The 19658-nt window shown below is 44.8% G+C and overlaps 1 long non-coding RNA gene across 1 annotated transcript in view; it reads left to right on the forward strand.

Annotated features, from left to right (window-relative positions):
• Nucleotides 1-19658, forward strand: part of LOC135282515 (uncharacterized) — a 214049-nt gene that overhangs the window by 63853 nt on the left and 130538 nt on the right. Inside the window, exons 3-4 of the long non-coding RNA XR_010348646.1 lie at nt 17221-17382; nt 19228-19375. This is a non-coding gene — a long non-coding RNA (uncharacterized LOC135282515). The remainder of the gene's footprint in view (nt 1-17220; nt 17383-19227; nt 19376-19658) is intronic.

A 19658-nucleotide genomic window follows, 5' to 3' on the forward strand; every position in this document is an offset into this window, starting at 1 on the left:
TCACAGATTTGAAGCTGGCTGATGGAGTGCTCTAAAGATCTAACAGTGAAGAGACGAAATGTTTAATCAAATTTCTTTAATCCTTAAAAAAACCCTAAAATTAGTAAACTATTAATCTGTCTTGCAACAGTGGGAGTAGAGGTAAATTGAATGTGTTAATTAAACATTAAATAAAAAATGAAGACATTTTGTCAATTTTAAGTGCTTTGCCTTTGGAATTCCACTGACTTTAAGAGAATGTGTATCTTGCTGGGCTGTTCTGCCTGAGTGATCAACTCCTACTTGAATATATATGGAACTTTCCTATTTGTTTTAAGGCTTTAGATGAGAGACAATATGGTCAGGTGCTCTAGCTAAATGCCACAGATTAAGGGAAAAGATCAAACCCAAGAGATACAGTAGCTGGGTGCTGTTGACTCTTGTCCATTACAAATTCTGATGGTAGGAAGCTTAACAGTGGACATTCAAGGGTGGGTAAAGTTGTGGCTTTAGCTTTAGACAATCTCAGAGAGGGAAATTTATTTTTGATCATAGTCTGTGAAGCAGCTTCATCATTGTGGAGTTGAGAGCTGCAGACTCCAGGCTGTTCTAGGGGTGCAGTGAGCCATGTCATACCCTGCTACCCAGAAACTGGCAGAGCTGTGTAAACAGCTACTGGCACAACAGCTACTATGCCAAGGGCAAGCAGAGGGAATGAAAAAATGCCAACTGGATTGCTTTGGTGGCATTAGGAGATTGCCTCTGACATCTAGCTAAGTCACCTCTGCAGTCTCCTTACCCCTGGAGCAACACAAAGTTGCCACAGATAGGATCAGAGTTGGCTCATTAGGGGTGTGTGAGCTGTCCCTGCCCCGCTCTGCCTGCTGTGCACACTCTGTTGCACCCAGCATGCCTCTCAGTTCTCCTAAACCAGTGCCTACTGCCAAGTACCAACAGCATCACCCACACCAGCAGGACATCTGAGAAGAGCAAAGATATTGTGGTTCTTCTAAGAATTAGCTAGCACTGAAGAGAAATACAGCTTCTCTGCATTCCTGAGAACTGTTGACACAGATAGTGTCCATCTCTTGCAATTATTATGCTCATTCTGCTGAACACAGTGTTTCTGCTAGGAAACAGTGCTACTGTTAGAACCTGATCTGAGTTCATCCGTTCATCCTCTGATGCCCAAGAGGTTGGTCCTTACTGCTGAGATGAATTTGTAGAGCATTTTGCAGCACCAGTGCACACTGGGTAGAACGAATTAAGTCAGGCAGTGCTTTGCTTGAATTGGTGCATCACAGACAAGAAACTATTACAGTTTCTTCTTGACTCTGTGTGGATAAACTCAGGTGGTAGCTGGCACCTGAGGCAGGAAGAGTAGGGGATTAAGGGAGGACCCAGTGGCTTTTTTCCTTGAAAGGTGATCTTTTGAAAGTTAAGCTGAGTTTGCATGTCAGACAGAAACTGGGTGTGCCTGACACTGTGGTGTCATGGAGAGTCTGGGTCCGGAAGGCAGGGGCTGCAGCAGCTTTTGAAAGTGCTCATCCATGTAATTTGATTCTGTGTTTTGCTTCTACAGCCAGTAAGGAAGGATGTCTTTGCCATGTCTAGATCCTTATACCAGCCTGGACTGCAGGCATCACCCCAGCATCCAGCTTCTCGGTTCTGACCGAATCTCCTTTGGGTGGGTGGGAGGAACACTGACCAGCTCTGCTTCTACTTGCACAAGTATTTGCCATAGTGGAGAATCTTGCAAGTGTGTGTGTATTTATAGGGAGGCAGATGTAAACCACATTTGTCCCGTGTTTCTGGCAAAGAGAGAGCGTGAAATATTTGTGACCCGAGTCATTGGCTTTCCTGCCATTTGTATAAAAATTTCCAGATGTGATTGTTGATGCCTCACCTGGGACCAATTAAAGAAAGAAGGGATATCCAGAACCAACTGTGTTCATGTGGATACTTGACTTGTTTGTGTGTGCGTATGTGCATCTCTGTTGCAACGTGTGTGTTTTAAAGTAAAGCAGAATTTCAGTTCAAAGAACTTGTGTTCTCTCCTAGGACCTTCCTTTTGTCTGTTATCCTTTCCTCTTCAGATTTTCCCTGTCCCATAAACCAGCAGATTTTCCCTGTCCCACAACTCAATATGAATTTCTTAAATACTTTCCTCATACTCATCCTCACACCTTTTCTGTTCTACCTCCCACTAACTGCCTGTGGCTCACCTTGGTCACTGGGCTTTTCCATTCAGGCACAGCAAGTTCCCTGGAGGAGATTCCTGAATACTATAAACTTCCAGGAAGCCAATGTGAAATCTCCAGTTACACAACAGCAACTAACCAAAACAGAGTCCAGCACAGCATTTGGACCACTCACCTCCAAGTGAGCTTTATTCTCTGGTCTGTCTCTCCTGCCCTTGCTTTTCTCACCTATTACTTCAGTCTGTCAGTCTGCCGGGTCCATATTAATAGACTGTGCCTGGAGATGCCTGGAGATTAAACTCCTGGCTCTCCTCCCTTCCAGGCTGTGTCCACAAAAACTGCCTCCCAATCACCTGTTTGGTCTCCATTTTCTTCACTCTACTAATGACTGGAAACTTCAATCTATTTTGTTTATTTTCTGTCAAGTTTCTCTCTATGTTTTTGTCTCACCCCAGAGTCCTGACTGAGTGTATTTCCCAGGCTGCCTCCCTGCCTTAGTCATACTCTGCTGGAAAGCAAATCTGAAGCCATCCAATGTTCTTCCCTCCTTTTATAGTTGTTTTTGCAAGGAGAGTTCAAACAAACAAATACACCCTACCTACCCCAAATATCTGGTGCCTTTCAGGAGCCTTAAACTCATGGCCTGAATGAATATGTGGAAAGAAAGGCAGGATGGTGATCCAGCTAACTTGCAAAAACTAGGCACGGACCCAATGGAATAGACTTTTTCTAATTTGAAGTATCCAAGAACAAACTTTGTACTTCTATGCTTATCAGTCATGCCCTTTAGCCATGATCAAAAATCCATTTCTGTGCTTCCCTCCATACCTGCTGTCACCCACTTTGCTGTGGGCACAAGGCCTTCCCTGTACAAGCATTTATTCTAAAAGGGAAAGAATGCAGGGTCCTGTCTGCAGCAGGATTCATTGGACAAAAGGTCTGGAACCAGTTCTATGTAACTTCAAACCCAGTGTGGCAAGTTCCAAAGTGAACTTTCTTCTGTCTCAATTTTTAGCACTGACCAAGTGGATTTTGATGTTTTATGTTTCTTTTCAACACAGAGGATAATTAAAATACAATTGTCAATTCTAGTGTATGTTTTACACAGTAATTTGTTCATTAACAAATGTTTGCAGGATAGTTATGTTTTAGCTCTAGACTTTCAGCTAGGATTTTATTCCTCCAGCAACAGATTTTCATAGCTAGACTGAAATTGACAGTCTTAGTAGATGACATGTTAAAACAAGACTACAACTCAAGTGTAGATTTATATTTTCTGTGTTTGTTGGGAAGGGAGATATGCACTTTCTAGTCTTTCTCAAAAGATTATTTTTGTTTCCATGGACTATAGCAAAGAGAAATTATTTGGTGTATGGCTGTGCCCTGAAAAAGCCTCTAACAGTTAAAACTGTTCTGCTTCATTTTTTAAAATAGAATGGGGACAAACACGTTCAGAAAACAAGGACATGACTATCACTTGCTCAGTGAAGCTTTTAGATGTCTGTATGTATTTGAAGTGGCACTGTTTTGTTTTGAAGTTCTGGCTGGCATGGGTGTAAACCTCTCAGACTTTGTCCCTTGGTGTATGCTGGCACCACCAACCCTTTCTGCACTGTGGAAAGGTACATTTTAATTCCACTGCGATACTGTGTCAGGTGCTGCAGCTGCCTAGTATTGAGCCTCTCACTCTCCTTTTGTGGTGCAAGCAAGTAAGAAAATAAATGCAGTGATAGAATATTCCCCTATCTGCTCTGTGTCCTGCAGACATTCTGGCTACCCAGGGCTTTATGCCACGCTGCACCATGGAGTGAGCTACACACAGCTAGTTCAGAGAGGAAGGGTAAAGATAAACTGAAGCAGTGAGTTTAGCAATGCATCAGCCAGGTTATCTCAGCTTCCTGCAGGTGCCAAAATTTCTCTGAGTTGGCTCTTTGATACTTGGCCTTTTTGTCTTTAACCCTAGGAACGCCAGAGTGGTGGTTTTCACCCTTTCATGTGCTATGAGACTCTCAAAGGAGAGGGTGGGATAATAGTGCCCAAAGGGCAAGTGTGGAAGGAATGAGGCTGGGTAGCTGGGAGCCAGGGGGATGGGACACCGATGGCTCTGTGATGGCCCCAGGGCAGTGAAGGAAGACAGGGGCTAGAGAGAAGCTGTGTAAAACTGATCAAATGGAAGATAGAAGTGCATGAAGAAGATTCATGACTATATTAGAGCAGGGGAGTGGAGTGCTAATAGACTGGTGGCACGATCAGGTATCTGGCAGTGTTTCTTTGCAGTGAGGCCAAGCTGAATATTCTGCTGCATAAATGATTCCTTGCCATAAATGATTCCTTGCTTTGCGGGGGAATTTCTGCCAAGTCCCTTCCTCTTCTGGCTTCCAGGTCTGGGTGTCTTGCTCAAGTCATGGGGCTTCCAACCAGTTTCCTGGCCACTGCAGACAAAGGTGGTGCCAGTACTTCTAAAAACAGCCTCTGCTCTCTCCTCCTCCTCCTCACTTTGGCGAATTCCTGCCTCCTCCCTTTCAAGCAATGCTTATTCAGCTTTCTCTGCTACACTCTCGCCCACTCTGGAGCGTACAGAGTCCTGACCTGAGGAGTGGAGTAGGTAATGCAGGAGGGACAATTTTAGGAAATATTCAGCCTTCCCTGCTATTATGAGACAGGTCTGGCTGCTTTGAGCTCTTTCTACCTTCAGCAGTTACTTGATTGTCCCAGCAATGCTTAAATGCATTATTATAAAGCTTTGTGGGTTTTTTTTTCTCCTATCTGAAGGAACACTTGTGTTATTGAGGATCTGGCCCAGTTCCTGTGTACTTTAATCAACACTAAGCTGCGCTTTTAACTATAAGGGCTGGGGGGGCAAAGACTCCTCCAGGTACATGGGGCAGTTATGGAGGCTCTAAAGAAAAGTGAACGTCAGTTGTGGCTGCAAGCAGGCAATGCTCGTGCCCCACTGCAGCAGGGCCGGGGGCTGCCTTTCCCCACACACGAGCAGAGCCTCTCCATCAGCACAGCGAAGGTCCAGGCCCGTGGGGCAGGGCGCTCACCTCACCCTCTGGGGGCTGTGGGTGGTGCCCGCCCGGCCGGAGGGGCCATGGCCGGCCGGGATGGGGCCGCGGGCTGGCCTCAGCTCTTCAAGCAAGGAAGCGCCCTGTGCGACGGGGGGAGGTCTGAGGGTGAGGAGCAGAGCAGGGGGCTGCCTAAGGCAAGTGTCCGTCCGTGTTGTCTTGTGTGTCAGATTTGATTAGATTTGGCTGGGGCAAGGCCTCCACGCTGCGAGGGGTGGGGTCTGGCCGGAGGGGCAGAGCCAGATCCTCCTTTTATGTGCTGCTGAAAAGTGTCCTTTGTTGTGGGGTTGGCTGTCTTTGTCCCTTTCTGGAAGCAGTGCCCCTTTCTCCGGGCTTCAGCCCCGGAGAGAGGTGAGCAAACCAGTCTTTTTGTGTCAGATCTGAGCTCTGCCTTGTGCCGGTGTTGCACTGACCCTCCGGGGGTCGAGAGAAGCATTTTTCCTGCTAGTTTGGAGTTGTTAATTTGAAACTGCATTCGGCAAGGATCCAGCAAGGTGTTAAGCTACTTTAATCGGGACTTCCCCCCAAGTCCCTCCCCTGTTTCTTCAACCCTTTGTGAAAGGTTTAGAAGAACAACTGGAAACAAAATCTGCTCCTCCAGGCCTTTCTGCAGACATGTCCCCCACAGACTGAATGATCTGCACTCAGCAATTTCCCATAGGGAAATTAAGGCTTTGTTATTACAGTATTAATTTTGAGGAACATAACAGACTGGGAGTGAACCCCTGATGTCAGGGTCTGGTAACTGTCCACCCCCTACAAACTGCATACTCAAATCTTCTGCATTGGAGAGCTGCAAGATGTATACCCCACAAACCAGAGAGCTCACTGGGTGTGAAGGTAAAAGGTGGCTCTTCCAGGGAGCAATTTTCACACCCTGGATCCCAGGGCTCCTGTCTATCTACCGTGGGACAGACTGGACTGAACGTGCAGCTGTGTCCCAGGACTGCACTGGCAGTGCTGCATCGCTTCCCTGTCCTGAAGGCTTGGCTTGTCTGGCTGTTTGCCACCTTCTTGCCCATTGCATCTGCAACATATTGATCCCTATGCCGTGCTCTTCAGAGGGTTATCATGCATCATTTTAGCTTGTCCAAGGCCAGGTGACAGGACAATGAAACAATTTTCAGATGACAGCTGGATTTATATTTACTGTGTATATTTATTGCTTTGATTAAAATAATTTTAAGAGTACAGTATCTGGAGGGCTGGCTATCTTTCTCTTAATATGACCCATCCCTCCTGTGTTGCCTTTGGCAATATGAGAATGATGACTGATCTACAGATGCCTCCTCTGCAGACTAATGCTGTCATTGCCCTGGGCATGCTTAAAGGTTTGGCACTGCAGGGGTTAAATAACTCGAGCAGGGTGGAGGATTCTTCAGCCAAACCCAAACTGATTGCACCTGGTTTGCTCAACCTGTGAGTAAATGACACCGTGGTCTTCCCACCCCCACTCCAGCAAATGCCACAGGGGCTGCCAAGGTCTACGTGCAGGTAGGGCTGTGCGAGCAGGTGTGGGGCCCGCAGCGCTGGGAGGCTCCTGGCCCTGCGCGGGAGCAGCCCGGCCGTGCCAGTCACACGCACTCGGCAGCCTTGCAAACTGCAATCACCCTCAGCTTGAAATCTCCTCTTAAACATACACATCAGCTGCTGACAGACCTCAGCGCGGGCTGTCCTCTAGAGCGGGGGAAGTGCAGGTTTTGGTGAGCGTTCGTCGGGCAGCCTGCTCAGTCCGTGGGAGCTCTGACTATTCTTTGTGCCGTGATGTGGCTCTGAGGGCCCAAGGCTGGGCAGGGCCCGCTCCTGGCTTTGCTCACCTGTGCCTCTGGGACAGTGCTGGCTCAATGCACACAGAACTGAAAGCAACGAGCTTGCTCACACATGCGAACGTTGATTAGCTGTCCTCAGGGAAGTAATGAAGGGTTTAGGTCCATAGACTTGGGACTTGGAATTTAGTCTTTGGGAATTTAAAGGAATTTAGAGTCTTAGGGAATTGCTAATGAGGCAATAAATTTCTTATAGGAAACTAGTCTGGAAGTGTGTTCAGGGAAATTATGCTCCTTTAAGTGTGGGTGCCTTGTGCAGCAGTGAAAATAATCACTATCATGCAGTAGAGGGGCTAAAATTATTCACATTTATTCTCTCTTCCCCCACCCTAACTCCAGGTGGAGCCAGTCCTTCCATTTCCAGTTCATATTTACAAAGACAATTGTCACTGGGTCATCCTACTCTAGGCCGTGCTTTTTTACGGGTCAACCAAGATATCATTCATTTCTCACTCTGTGTCCACTATTTAGTCCAAGCATATGTCTGTGGGTGTAAACAAGACTGTTCTGCTGAATGTAAAGTCCCCGAGCTCCCAAAGGCTGACCTGCATATGGGTTTTCTTTGGCATTGTATAAAGACTCTGAGGTGAGTGGTAAGGGCTGGGGAGATTCCATGTTGTGGCCCAGCTGGCGTGTGCAGCCACAAATAATAATTAATTGGCTCTTTAAGAAGTCTTGCAAACTCTTTTTTTTGTCTGTCTGTCTTAAGCTCCTTTTAATTAACTTCAGTCATGTCCCAACACATCATCTTGGCTGAATCATAGACCTCACTGTGCCAGTTTTCTGCATTCCTGAAATACACAGGCCGCCAGTGTTGCGAATGCAGCTTGGAGGCAGCGGCTCAGAGGAAGTCGGGCAGCTCTCCTGGAACTCTGAAATTTTCAGGAACTGTTGTGACATCGAGAGACAAAGCAGACCAGCCTCTGCTTCAAACTCCTGTGCTGCCCAATTCCCAACAGCGTTGCTGGCTTGTGCTTTACCCGCTGACTCAAGGAGCAGGCACCTGTGTACAAGCAGCTTTGTTCCTTCAGAAAGCCCCTTATTCGGGTTACAGTGCTTGGGGCATGGAGCCTTTTTTCCCCATTCAAGAGCTTGTTTCTTTGTCACACTTCTTATTGCAAAGGGTCAGCTTTCAAGATTGTAGGGCATGTTAACAAGATACTCAGGCATACTTAGTCACCAAACAAAGTCTGTGTGGCAGCAGGACAAACTTTTGTGGCTCTTCACTGGAAAGCTTCAGGCCTGGTCCAAGGACCATTTCCTTTTTGGAGAAATTTGGGGTTCAGGAATGTCTATTGTATTATAACCTGCCTGTGCTCTCACCAGTGCTGGTAGAAATAATGCCAGTGTTTCCATTGACTCAAAGCTCTGCCAATAGTTTTTGTCCCTTGATCTATGTGTTTGGAGCTGGGGGCTTCTGCATTTGATAACTCAGACTCAATCTCAGCACTCCGTTTAACAGCATGTTTAATTTACTGAAAATAAGGGATGTCTTTTTGTGGTCTCTCGATACATGTTTAATGAGTGTAGTTTTGATCATGGAGTTGTCCAACTAGGGCAAAAAAGAGTGTTAACATTCAGTGGTTAACAGCAGCTTTTAAAGAACGGGGGTGCAGCATTACAGTGGTGAGGATCTTTATCTATTTGAATAATGTAAACTACTGTATTCTTCATTCCAAAGCATTTCTTGAACCAAGTTTGGAAGCAGTCTCCAAATAAAATTATCATATATAAAAAAAAGGGAGGGGAATTTATTTAGGATACTTCTGTGATCTGTGCTGAGGAATAAAGAATTGCAATTTACCTTCTACCCTAATGAGATAGGAGACCAGGCATTATGATAGCAGCTTCAGGTGGTGTGCCCCAGGCTGCAGGTGAGGAGCCATGAGTTGCCAGAAAACTTTTCCAGCAAATCTTCTGTTTCCATAGCAGCTCCAGGAATGACTGCTCAAAGATTGTTGCTGTGTTGCACGCTGGACTGTTTTGGTGGCAAATTTTTAAAATGTGTGAGGGAAAACAGATATGATAGCTGAGAAAAAGCAAAGAGGAAAAAGTGCCTCAGTCTTTTGGGAAAAGCACAGGAAAACCACAAAAGAGAATTTCCAGCAAGCATCAGGTTAGAGCATGGGAGCAACATCTGGATTGCTCAGGGCTATACAGAAGCACTAAAGACACAGGCACATTGCAAATGGATAAGAAGGAGGAGCAGCATTCAATAACGAGCAAGAAAGTAAAACAAAACTGAAAATGCTGAAATATGTCTCATCAGTTCTGTGGAACTCAAGCTAACTCCCTCTGCATCTGGGACATGACATGTCACTGTGTCTCCAGACACGGATCAGCTGCACCAGCTCTAAGGTGATGTAGAAGTTGCTTCTGTTGAAAAAAAAAAACTTGTTAGAAGTTAAATAGCAAAATATACTGACAGCAAAAAAGAGAGAGAGAACTTAATGAGCTGTTAGGGGGACGCTCAATTTTGTTGCCTGTTCAGGAATTAAGAGTCTGCTGAGACACAAAGGATTTGGGTCTTTTCAGTTGCAGCCTTGAGGAAAGATCAGGTATGCTACAGTGGGCAAGTTCAGGAATATATTTCCTCTGACATACTTTAGAACTAATGATTTGTTTTTAAGGAGCACGTTAGTCACTGCTTCCCAGGGAGAACATTGCCACAGATCTGGATGCTACCAGACCTGAGGGAATGTTCACTCTAGGCACACAGAAAATTGCAACCCTAGAATGGGTTGGACCCCCAAAGAGATGCATTTCAGAGGGCTGCCATACCAAAAGCACATGACTTTAACAAGAGGGTTGTAAAAAACTCCTGTCATGGATGTTACTGTAGTATTTTTCCTGAAATTCTTCCTCTCGTGAATAGTAAACACTGGTTTCTAAAGCACTTACTGGGCACCTGTCCCACAAGAAGTGCTGGAACAGCAAAATTGAAGTGTGCTGTCAGAGAGAGAGGGCTGGACTTGGCCTTGAGCCACTGACAGCCTGTTTAATTCACTCAGTGAGGTGCAGGAGGAGAAAAGGAAAACTGAGTCACTGGTTGTTAGAAATTATGAAAACAGCTACTGGGACCTGCTCACAAAGATCCATTGGTAGGTACTGTGCCTTTTCTCTGTGTAGGGGCAAGGCTACAGATCATCACCAAGTGTCATTAAACAAATCATACTGTGATTTGTTTGGTTGTTTGTTTGCCCTTTTTTTTCATATATTTTCACATTCTTTCAGCCATGATTTTCTTCCAACAGACCACTTAAGCCTAGGAAAACTATGAATCAAGTGTTGTTTATCCTGAGGATCTGGTGTCATACATGTGTTTATAACCAAAAATATCTGTGTTTTTGGAAGTGAAGGAGTTAAAATAGCTCTCTTTCATACTAGGTGAAGAAGTCACCTGATCCAGGAAGATAAAAAGATCCTTGTATTAAAGTTTGGGATTGCATAATGCAAAAAGTGACCAGTGGTAGGGGAAAAAAGAAAGCAGATGGCTCTCAGAACAGTGTGTGCTGACCATTCAGAGAGCTGACCGGGCAGCTACAGGCTTGCCAACTTCTTCCAGCGTGGCTCTTCCATAAAATAGTTACTGGTTCTGCTTCCTTGTGCTCCCCATGGCCCCCACAGGGATCCCCTGTGTGTACATGATGTGACTCACAGTACAGAAAAGGCTGCTTCCCTGTGTTTTTCTGTCTGCTTCCACCTGGGAAGGGTTCTCAGATGCTCTGCATGTTGTGTACCAGGCAGTTTCAGCCTGTGTTTCCATTTCCAAGGGACTTCAAAAGAGGAAGATACTCCCATTAATGTTTTGCATGATAACAAGTCAGGCAAGCATCATTTTTGGATGCACTTGATGGAAGACTGGTTACTGCCACTGCCAAGTGGGAGTCTAAGTTGAGACTATCAAATGATGTCTGTTGTATTAAATGCTTTGTTACATTTCCGGCTTGGAAAATTATGCATGTGTCAGACAGAGCTTTCTGTTCTGGCATTAAAGCAATCTTGGCACCCGGTGGAAACTGTTTACTTTAAAAGCTTAATTTTAAATATAGTTTTGGAACACACTTGGAAATGTCTGCAAATCAACAGTACCAGACAGGAGACTAAAGCACTGTTTCCTTAATTCCTGTGTCCTTTGAAATACCTTAATCTGCTTTGCTTTGTGTGAGCCGCTTCTGGTTTGTGCGTGATTTATTCACACATTGTTTCTTCCTGAATTGGACAGTAGCTGAAAGACAGGTAGGAGCCAACAGCACAAAAGAACATAATGCACAGAACCATTTAAAGTCTTTTTAGTATTATTTAACCCTTTTTTGTGATATACGAGTGGTGCAAGGAGAACATGTTCCACCTTGCCGAGCAGTCAACAGAGACAGCCTGTGTTGGGATCCTGAAGGGCACTCTCCAGTCTGCTGCAGAGCCAGTGGACATGCCAACATGCAGTGCCATTAATTTCCAGCTAGCAGAAAAGTTCTTTAGAGTGCCAAGCATGACGCCAGAATACAAAACACTTCATTCATCAAAGCCATAAGTAAGAAATTCTGTGTTTTTGGTTTTAGAAGTAACTTTTGTACATTTATGACTTTTTCCACATTAAACATCATTTATGGTTTGGAAATTGTTCAGGCAAGAGGCATGTGGTTTCTGCTCCTGAATATCAGCAGCAGTTTTGCTAGGTTCAGTCTCTATTTTTTGTTGACATTTTTTTGGCTTTTCATTTATCTTTTGGGTGGACCTTTTTGGAGCAAACTGCCTCAAGGAGAACCTATAACCTTCTTTCTAAATGAAGACTAAGTGATCTGTGTAAGGTGAAGAAGATTACTTTGGTGTAGGGAATTTGGGTTCAGAGCCATACTTTTGCAAAGTACCTGGTGAAGAAATACTTTTTCTGGGATGTGTCCTCAGAGCAGTTGCTGGAACAAATTGAGGAGTAGGAATTTTACACCTGCACTTTGAGACATAAGTTGATAGGTTTTTCCACAGGCAATGTGAGAAGTTATGGAGTAGCTGTTAAATTTTCAGTTAATTCTATTTGTGCTGAATGAATGGTAAAGGGATAACTCAAGATCCTGGTTTGTGATCTAGGAAATTTATAAATTACAAATTGTACAGAGATTTCAAGACCCTCTTTTTTCTGGCCTTTCTTTGCATAATTGCCACATTTCAAGGGGGAGTGGATGAAATTACATCAATATATTCTCTGTATGCATCAAAGCAGAGGTGGCTGCATAGATTGGATGTGCTTTTGTTCCTGAAGCAATTTGGATTCTAGTGCTAATTCTTTCTTTAGCTGACCAGGAAGGACAGAATTTAGAAACGCATGCTGGTTTTTGCCTTTCTGTATTCAAAGCTCTGTCCAAAATAACAATGTGTAAATGCTCTGTGGGGGTCCAGTTCTGCTCCTTGCTGGGTCCAGTTGCTCCACTGAGTCATGACAAACAAATGCTGTGGGGTGTCTGGATGCAGTGACAGGTACTACAGTGCACAAGCTCCCACAGCTGCTGCCAGCTCTAAATCAATGCTTTTGTGATTCTAGGGTTTATAAGAATCTAAAAATTGCCCTGCTGGGCCACACCACTGGGCTGCTTCCATTTAGCCACAGGTTTTGTCTCTAGAAAGGGCAGCAGGAGATGGTATTTAGAGGCAGCTTTCAAAGCTGGCCCCTGTCTGGGCTACACTCACACTTCTCAGGGGCTGACTCGTGTCTGTCCAGAGAAGCAACCATTGTCCTCTTCCCAGAATCTCTGCTCTGGAGCTTTGTGTTCCAATTGCCCCTGAGAATTAGAGACCCCTTTTATGGCATCATGTGGGACAGCAGTCAGAGGGCGTCCCTGCTGTCTTTCCTGAGGTATACTACCAAAAACAGGAGCCCTGAATAGAGGTCTTATTTTATTTCCCTGCTCCTGCCTGAATGAGGAATGAATAAAGACGTACCCTATGATCTATTAGGGGAGTTTTCTTCACTCTGCATCATGGCCCAGTGACTTCTAGTGCTGAGTGCCTCTGTCTCTGTTCTGGTGCAGTGATCTTTGAGACTGAGGTTTGTGAAAGCTCCCTCTAGCAATAGCCCATGAGAAGTTGTCTGGAGCATACAGCAAATGTTGCCTAGAACCTCTGGCATCTGGGATAGAAGCCTGCTTGGAGGAAAGAATGTTGCAGCTATATTTTAAAAATTGCTTCCTCTTTAGTGTTTGCCTGTATTCTTCCATTACCTGACCACGGGTATCCATCTGTCTGTTTTGGGCAAAGAGCAGGGCTAAACTTCAAGGAGAGAAACCAAATTTTTTAACAAATTCTTCAGTTTGTTTTCCTCACTTGCCTGAACTTTTTGCATGTGCCTACTTTGTATCCCAGCTGTTTCTGCAAGTCTAATATGCCTCTGTTTCTAAACCTAGCTTCTTCCTGGTGCCCTGGGCTAGGGGCTTGGAGCATTTCTCTCTGGCATTTCTCTCTGGAGCATTTCTCAGCCTGTAACAGAGGGGTTTCATTCCCATCCTCCCAGGTCAGGACCACAAGCCTACACGTGGTGGTGCAAGCTCTCCTAGCTCAGTCTCCAGCTTGATTTGTGATGGTTTCCCAATAATGGGAAGAGATTATGAAATCAAAGAGAGGTGCACAGATGAAGAAAGATATCTCAGGGCTGCCAGGGCAGCTGTTTGAGATCTCTGAATCAGATGGAGACAGAACTCCACCACCCTCAGCTTCCCCACCCTCAACCAGGACATCTCCCTTGTGCAAAGCAAAACCAGCCCCACCCCAGCCATGCCATTTTAGCTAATGGCCTAGTTAATAAATGGCAAATTCCAAGGGTAATCCTGTCAAAGCCTTCCTGACATCCTCAATTGATAATATTAACCACAAAGTGCTCCCCTGCTCATCTGATTAATACCAGAAGAATTCTACTTGATTAGATTATTACTGAGGGGAAATGTAGGAAAGATAAATATTCCAGGGAAAAATGAGGCTTTAGACAAGGGGGAAGTCCAGAGTGTCCATGGTTTGTAAAGCTTTTCACCTTGTGGGGAGAGAGAGGTTTGTGATTATCTTCTGCTCCCCAACAACCCTTGCAAAGGATGAGTGTCCCAGCCCTGCTTTGCCTGTAGCTCATTCGTATCATGCTGATGTGAGCAGTGTAAGCCAGGCAAGTGCCTACAGCTCTGAAGGGCTGCAGATTTAAATGGAAAGGCATAATGGCAGAGACCGTGTAATTGTTCTCTTGAAAAGTCTGGCAAGGTCAAATTAGTGCAATTTTTGGACTCTTGGCACAGAACTGAGAGTGGAGGGAGGGGCAGAGGTTTTTTTTCCCATCTTGTCCATACCATAGTCCTTCCCTGGAAAAACTGGCATAGCAGTTTGGAGGCTGGGTAAGAAATACAGTATTTTGGGAAGGATGCTGGGCTACTGCCCTCTTACCCTTTCCCACCCTATCCAGAACTGTGGTTCTTAGTTATCTTCTGTTGAGATGTCAGCTAGTCACACTTCTCAAACCACCTGCAGATTCAGACAGGCATCACAAGATTCCTTACACATGGGCTTTTGTGTATTTATCATCCTGCAGGCTTCTAGAAATGCTGGGGGGAGGGGGTGTCTTTTTAAATGGATGTCAAGATTGTGATACAGAAAAGGAGTAGAGCAATTCTTCATCCCTCTTTTCTGATGGTGCCTTTGATTGATGCTGCCTGCATCCTTGCTTCTTTGTTCCTGGGAAGTACAACAAGGTTTGGTCATGTAGATATGATCAGAACTGGAGCAAATACTTGGACACACCTGAGTGGTTGTTTGCTGTGTGTTTCCCTTGCAGCTCTCTAAAACTGGAATCTGCTTTGCTGATCAGCAGAGGCATTAATGGGAAAAAGACATGGGGAGGAGATAAAAGACAAAAAGGTTTTTGGAGTTGGGTATGACTAGCTGATGTGTATAAATAGTTGATGGGAGGAATAAAGAGGACAGAGACAGACTCTTAGTGATTTCTACTATAAGGATGTTTGAATATAGGAACTGGTTGCCAGAGAGGCTGTGGAGTCTCCATCCTCAGAGAGAATCCAAAGTCCAGCTGGACTGTTCTGAACACGCTCTAGTTGAACCAGTCATGAGCAAGGGGGGTGGACTAAATTATCTTCAGAGCTCCCTCCAGTCTCAGCAATTCTGTGATCCTTTAAGCAAACTTGCAAAATACATGTCAGAGGGTAGTTGGGATAAGCTGACTTGGGAGGTGAAACTAGCTTTGGAAATTCTCACAGATCCCTGCAAATGCCATAGTTGAAAGCAGCTTTCCATATTTTGGGGTTTTTTCCAGGCCATGTGAAACATAGCCTACAGAGTAATTGATAATCTCTTCTGGGGAGAGGAGTGAACTGTAGTACTGCAGCAAAGTCTCTGGAGAGAAGAAATTTTTAAGCTGCCTGAGTTATTTCAGACAATTTTGCATGTAGCTACACTTCAGCCCCTGCTCCAAAGTATGGGGCTGTGCCATTCTGCCTCATATAGCAAGCTTGGCATTTACCTGAAGATATGAGAAGAGCATCTAGGAGGTTTAGAAGGGGAGAACTGAAAGAGCCCGAGGCTCTTAAACAAGAAGAACTAAGGAGAAATGTAATAACATCATGGAGTAGTGAAGGGCTGGAGAGACAACATAGATAATACAAGGAGAATGGGTATAATTTGTTCTCCATGTCCAGGGCATGTAGGACAAAATTTTGATATTTTTAACTACAACAAGGCTTTGGGGAAAAAAAAACAAAAAAAAACCCAAAAAAACCAAAACCTTTATAACAGTAAATCTAATGAAACCCAGGAATAAAATGCAAAGATAGCTGTGGGGTCTATGAAGGAAATATTTAAGACACAATATAAAAATTTCAGTCCAGGATGGCAGACTGAGCTGACCTGCCTTGGGGCAAGCAGATGGACAGACCAGAAAGTCCCTCTGTCCTCAGCTTCTGTGGCTCCCTAAACAGTGGGAGTTCATATGCAGCAGAGAGCTTGCCTGCAGGAAGAGGTTTCTCTTCATGTCCCCCACTCTAGTTTCTAACTTTTAAAAAGCAAGAGAAATTAATTTAACCTTGTGGTTTTCTGACCCTTGGACTGTCTCAGAAGGTAAGATGCACCATCTTTTGTGGCTTTTCACATCTGATGATGTCACCAAGTTCAGAGTTAGTCCTGGGTCCAGCCCTGCCCTTTGCAGGGAAGCTCAGTAGCAGAATTAGCCTTTTTGTTGTTATTCTATTTGTGGTTGTTCTTCTCCCTTGTCAATAGCCTGTCTAGAAGATCTGTGCCCTGCAATCATATACCTTGCTGCCAACATCAACATGTGTAAAAATGTCATTGCATTCTACAGTGGCTCATAACATGGAACAATTCCTTAGGAGATGGGGTGTGGTGGAAAGACAAGCAATCTCCCTGGAGTGAGAAAGGCAACCACTGCTTGTTAACTGACCTTGTGGAAGGAGGGGAAATAAGCTGATAAAAATAATAGAAGTCATAATGCAGAATAATTTGGGCATCAATTTCTGTACAAGAAACCTTTGTAATCCACTGAAAGACTTTAAATCCTGATCTGACACATCCATAGGGAATTCCCCACCAAATATGTCTTATTCCCTTTCCTACTTGCACCCTCCCACACCCTGTCCCAGACCACAGATAACATTTTTAGGCATGCTCTGAGTAAGCAAGAGGGAATAGATCCCACTGGCAAAGCAGGCAGCTGGGGGGATGAAGTTTCTTGCTTTAAAACGTCTTCTCCAGAATCTTTCTGGCTTCAAAATCAGCTTTGGGAATTCACTAGCAGCTGAGCAGGGATTTTTTAGGCTTTCACTGAGTTCTGAGTTGTGAAAGCAAAATCCCTGAGGAAAAGAAGTTTGCAAGTCTCCCTCAGCCTCCAGGACATAGCACCTTTTCAGCCCATCTCTCATTTGCTCCTTCAGAGGAAGGCACTGGCCTCAGCAGTCTCCTGCTTTCTGCAGCCTGTGCTTTAGAGGCGCCTTCCCAAGTGTGGGTGAGCCCCACACTGCCCTGGAGAGCCAAACCCTGTAACGTGCTGAGAGAGCAACTCTCTGCTCCTGGCATTTCTTTATATTCCAGCCCACAGCCATTCCCTTTCTGAGAAACCTAACCACTCTGTGTCCTTTGTTCCCTCCCTCTCAGCTCCCTGGACACATCTACTGCCATGAGATGTCTCAGCCAAGGATTTGGAGCCAAGATATGAAGGAAATGCTTTAACCAGATGTGTGCCCATGCCTGTGACACTGAACTTTCAGATGCTGGTATTTAAAAAGATTGCCATCTCCCCTGCCTCCCAGCAGCAAGGTGAGTCATGGGTGGGACAGCAGCATATCCAGAAAAACACCTCTTTTTCAAATGGAAGCAGAGGAGGTTATAATTCGACTACAAAAATTTGCTCCAGGCTGAAAACTTGGCAAACAAAAGCTTAGCTTAGGAGTGATTTAAAAGGAAACAACAAAAAAAGCATAAAATAAATCAGGGCAGTCATTTTGGGTGGAGATGAGGGTCCAGAGCTTAAAGATCATTCTTTAGTGGGGGAGGAGAAGGAACAGCTCAAGACAGAGTTGCATTTGGCTCTCAGCCCTACTATAACTAAGCCTTTCAAAGCCAGGAGAATAAACTTAATACAAGTCCAGTCCCTAACCCTTTTGTCAGAGGAAAGTAAGGCCCCCTGTACTCTTTAAGGCAGAGTGGAAGCAGATATGATGGCATTAGCTGAATTCTTCCTATTGCCACTTTCTAAATATGGATTTCCCTGTACCTGAAATTATAAAAGCACATGAAGTTATTAAGACTCATTTTGCCCAAGAGGCAAAGAGGGGCAACCCTTGCCTTCAGCATTATGACTCTCCTGAGGCCCTCTCTCACTCTGTGCCATACCATGCCTGCTGCTCAGCATCCATGCCCTGCTTTTGCCTTCAGCATTGCACAAAGCCACTGCATAGCAAGCTGCACACCTGAACAAGGGGATGATTGCTCCTTGCAGCTCTTACATGGGGCTTGTTCACAGTCCCAGGCTGACAAAGCTTAGGAAGAGGAAGAGGTGGCTTCTGCATAGCAGCAGAAACCAGGATACTCTGGAGGGAAGGCTTTTTCAGACCATTATCTAATGTCTGAAAGGAGGGGAAAGAAGCTGATAAAAACATGCACGGCAAACATGGTTGGCAGCACACTGGGCACAGGCCTTGAGAGACAAAGCCACTTCCCCTGCCTTTTGTCATCTCCAGACCCTGGGCCCCTGCAGCCTGGATGCCCATGCATAATTGCATTGCAGACTCCCTTTGTAGTGCTGTGACTGGGAGATTTTCCTGATGGTCTGGAGACTCCACACATCATGTTAGGGAGAAAAATGTAATGGTGGCATTCTAGACAAACTCCTTAACCTGCAGAAAAGGACTTCACGTGAAGTGGGCTAAACACTGGAACAGGTAGGACAGCAAGTGTATGAAAGCTCCATCTTTGCAGATTTTCAGAACTCAATTGGATAAGGACTAGAGCTACCTGACATAGATTTGCTGCCTCTCCTTATTGCTATGCACACTTCTAAAACAGCCATCCCCTTGGTGGCCTGATGGAGTGCTTTGGCTCTAACAGGTACCAAAGAACAATAGGCTAAATGAACCATCAAAGGCTCCCTCCCACTGCATGGCTTCTCTCCCGTGTTTGATTCCATCAGCTTACAGTGACACAGGCAGTCATGGTTTAGATGGGATGCTATTTAATTTTGCTCAGAAGAGGCCTTCTTTGAAGGGCAGCACAATTTAAACCTCTCTGGCTTTGTAACAGGCTCCATAGTTTGCTTGCAAATATTTTTGCATGTGTTCACAGATCCTCCCTTCAAGCATCTCAGGGCTGTCTGAAGAACTTAGTGCTTTGCAGCAGCTGACAGTGCCTTGTTTTGCTTCATATAAAAGAAATGCACTTTAATTCTGTCCTTTCTCCAGGCTTAATGAGGCAGGGAGAACCAGCCACTACAGAAACTTTTAGAAATAGGTCTGTTTGTTCAGAAAGCCTGGAGAAACTTTGTGCTTTGCTTTGTACTTCTTGAAGTATTAAGAGATCTCTTACCTTTACTGCTATACTGTTTGATATGAGATGTTGAGGAAGGCTGTTTGAGATGCTGATGCTTTCATGTATTGCTATTTCTAGGGAAGACTGAAGCCATAGAGCATGGAATCCAGCCCTTCTAACTACCCAAGGGCAGTAAAAACACCTACAGCTGCTCTGGAGCACTGGAACTTCCAGTTGTATATGTTTTCAGGGCACAAGCCATCTCAGGAAAGCTGCTTTTCAAAAGGTATGTCATCTCTTGTTTAGACTAGAAAACTGAAAGGGGAAAAAAAGAAAAACATTTAGCTTTGGCATCAAAACAAAGCAAATCTTTCTTTTCCCTAAGCTTCTTTAATTGTTCTTCATGCAAAAGAAAATGACACTGTAAAAATGAATGGGGATGAAGGTAAAGACAAGGTACTGGCATTGGAGATAAGGTTAAGTCAGAGCCCAGCAGAAAGAATATGGCAGTGGAAGAAGTTTAACAAGTTCATTTTATGTGCCACTGTGTCATGCTTCCCTTTGTTGCT

This window comes from Passer domesticus, chromosome 17 (assembly GCF_036417665.1).
Source record: "Passer domesticus isolate bPasDom1 chromosome 17, bPasDom1.hap1, whole genome shotgun sequence".
Lineage (NCBI taxonomy): Eukaryota > Metazoa > Chordata > Aves > Passeriformes > Passeridae > Passer > Passer domesticus.